The sequence below is a fragment of the Schistocerca piceifrons genome, unplaced genomic scaffold (assembly GCF_021461385.2).
Source record: "Schistocerca piceifrons isolate TAMUIC-IGC-003096 unplaced genomic scaffold, iqSchPice1.1 HiC_scaffold_641, whole genome shotgun sequence".
In the NCBI taxonomy this organism is placed as follows: Eukaryota; Metazoa; Arthropoda; class Insecta; order Orthoptera; family Acrididae; genus Schistocerca; species Schistocerca piceifrons.
This window is the reverse complement of record NW_025728885.1, coordinates 32,501-35,317: the sequence shown is the minus strand read 5'-3', so window position 1 is coordinate 35,317 and position 2,817 is coordinate 32,501. Positions and strand designations below refer to the sequence as shown.

The 2,817-nt window shown below is 57.5% G+C and overlaps 1 non-coding gene across 1 annotated transcript in view; it reads left to right on the top strand.

The window, feature by feature from the left end:
* The first annotated feature begins 1,770 nt into the window (after positions 1 to 1,770).
* LOC124764816 overlaps positions 1,771 to 2,817 on the top strand; it is a 1,910-nt gene continuing 863 nt past the window's right edge. Inside the window, exon 1 of the ribosomal RNA XR_007012808.1 lies at positions 1,771 to 2,817. This exon is cut by the window's right edge and continues 863 nt beyond it. This is a non-coding gene — a ribosomal RNA (small subunit ribosomal RNA).

Sequence of the window (2,817 nt, the reverse complement as noted above, 5' to 3'; positions counted from 1 at the left end):
TACGACTCGTTCAATTAGTGTAGTGTTGCCCACCCGCAACCCTCGCAATATAGTTCGCTACTCGCACTGCCCGCTCCCCTGTGTATCGCTTCATGTTAAACACCTTGCAAGTCTTGCTGACTTTCCACATGCTCCTGCTGTACACTGTAATGTGGATGGCAGCAGGACGTACATGCCGCCCCTCCCCACGTCCCCACCTTGCCCCCCTGCCTTCGCAAGCTGGTTGGTGAGAAGTTTGCATGTTCAATGCCCTTCGCATGCGACGTACTCAGGCTACGTTGTGGTGCGGCCTGTGTCAACCGTCCGCTAATGTCGTACGCGTAAACCACAATCTGTACTGCACATTCGTCCTTATGTACCGAATGATACATCGTGGCACATGTGTGACCGTACAACGACTGCGCCCAAAAACGGCGGACCATACAGTGCAAATATTGTGCACGCAGCTACGTGTCGTCTCCCTATGAGAGCTGGATTGCAGTGTGGTACGCCATAGAGACGTGTGGGAGGAACGGACGCCGTGGATGGCGATCAGCATGAGCTGTCTGTTGATGTATTCGGACCTAGTCGTCTCTCCTCACACACCGTGATGGCATGGTGCACCGCGTTCCATATCTGCGACATGCTACAGAGGCCGGTTGACAGTCGTTCGAGCAATGGACATCGCATACGTACGGGGGCCACCTTCCACGTATTGTCTAGGCGTGCACATTTTGTTGCGTGTATGTGGGCAGACGTAGTGTGGCGTGACACCTGACACAGGCATGCAATAATCGTTGAAGTTGCAAATGGCGATGGACGCCTGCGTTTTCTGGTGAAGTTACGCAAATGAACAAATGGTAACCTGTTGTGGTGCGGTTGTTCTCGCTAGGGGTGAATCGGTGATGGCGACGATAGGTTGAGGTACGAACCGGTTGTTCCAGCGATACCCACCATGCCGACGAAACTGAACGGCATCTGGGTGTGAAGCGATACGCGGCGGTGGCTGGGTGGGACCGTCCCCGGCCGGTGAGGGGGGCGCCTCCCGGCGTGCTGGCCGCGCGGTGCGTGGGCGCACGCGCTACAGCCGGCTGGTGGGGGCGGCCAGTGGCAGGCGCGCCGGCCGACGGACGCGGCAGGCGTCGCAGCTGCGCGCCGGCGCACCCTGCGCGCGGCGCCGTGCGGCCAAAGTAGGTCCTCGCGGGCCCGGTGCGAAGCGCGGTGGACATCTTCAGTGTGCTGGTCCGATTGAGGACTGTGTGCGTTGAGGATGCGCCGCCGCCCGGCGCTCGGCGCCGCGACGCCGTCTGCTGCTCGGTCGCCCCAGCGGTTCTCGCTGGTGGTTTGTATCGCAGCTGTGCGGATGTGTTGGCGCGTGCGCTGTGCTGGGAGAGTTCGCTTCGGCACCCAAGTGGGGCTTTTGTCCTTCTGTGGCGCTGGCGTTGGAGCTGCCGGTCACCGTAGGTGGCGCGTGTTGTCTCCCGCCGGCAATGCCACGACAGCACGCTCCCGGGCCTCTGTCGGCAGCGGCAAGCTCAGTTGGGAGCACGGGTGGTCGCACCGAAAGCGTCTACTCGCCTAACTCCGGGCGATTGCGCCTCTCTCGAACCCGACCAAGTACTTGGGACGGCGCTGCGCGCCGCCGGGACCTGAGAGGGTTTCGAGGTGTATTGTGCAGGGGAGCTCAGCCTCCTCCTGTTTGCAGAATGATTGAGCGGACGCTTGCGTGTTCGCGCGGGCCCCCGGGACACACTCCCGGGCGGCCGGCTGCTCAGCTCTAGTTGACGCAGCTCCCTGGTTGATCCTGCCAGTAGTCATATGCTTGTCTCAAAGATTAAGCCATGCATGTCTCAGTACAAGCCGCATTAAGGTGAAACCGCGAATGGCTCATTAAATCAGTTATGGTTCCTTAGATCGTACCCACGTTACTTGGATAACTGTGGTAATTCTAGAGCTTAATACATGCAAACAGAGTCCCGACCAGAGATGGAAGGGACGCTTTTATTAGATCAAAACCAATCGGTCGGCTCGTCCGGTCCGTTTGCCTTGGTGACTCTGAATAACTTTGGGCTGATCGCACGGTCCTCGTACCGGCGACGCATCTTTCAAATGTCTGCCTTATCAACTGTCGATGGTAGGTTCTGCGCCTACCATGGTTGTAACGGGTAACGGGGAATCAGGGTTCGATTCCGGAGAGGGAGCCTGAGAAACGGCTACCACATCCAAGGAAGGCAGCAGGCGCGCAAATTACCCACTCCCGGCACGGGGAGGTAGTGACGAAAAATAACGATACGGGACTCATCCGAGGCCCCGTAATCGGAATGAGTACACTTTAAATCCTTTAACGAGTATCTATTGGAGGGCAAGTCTGGTGCCAGCAGCCGCGGTAATTCCAGCTCCAATAGCGTATATTAAAGTTGTTGCGGTTAAAAAGCTCGTAGTTGGATTTGTGTCCCACGCTGTTGGTTCACCGCCCGTCGGTGTTTAACTGGCATGTATCGTGGGACGTCCTGCCGGTGGGGCGAGCCGAAGGCGTGCGACCGCCTCGTGCGTGCTCGTGCGTCCCGAGGCGGACCCCGTTGAAATCCTACCAGGGTGCTCTTTATTGAGTGTCTCGGTGGGCCGGCACGTTTACTTTGAACAAATTAGAGTGCTTAAAGCAGGCAAGCCCGCCTGAATACTGTGTGCATGGAATAATGGAATAGGACCTCGGTTCTATTTTGTTGGTTTTCGGAACCCGAGGTAATGATTAATAGGGACAGGCGGGGGCATTCGTATTGCGACGTTAGAGGTGAAATTCTTGGATCGTCGCAAGACGAACAGAAGCGAAAGCATTTG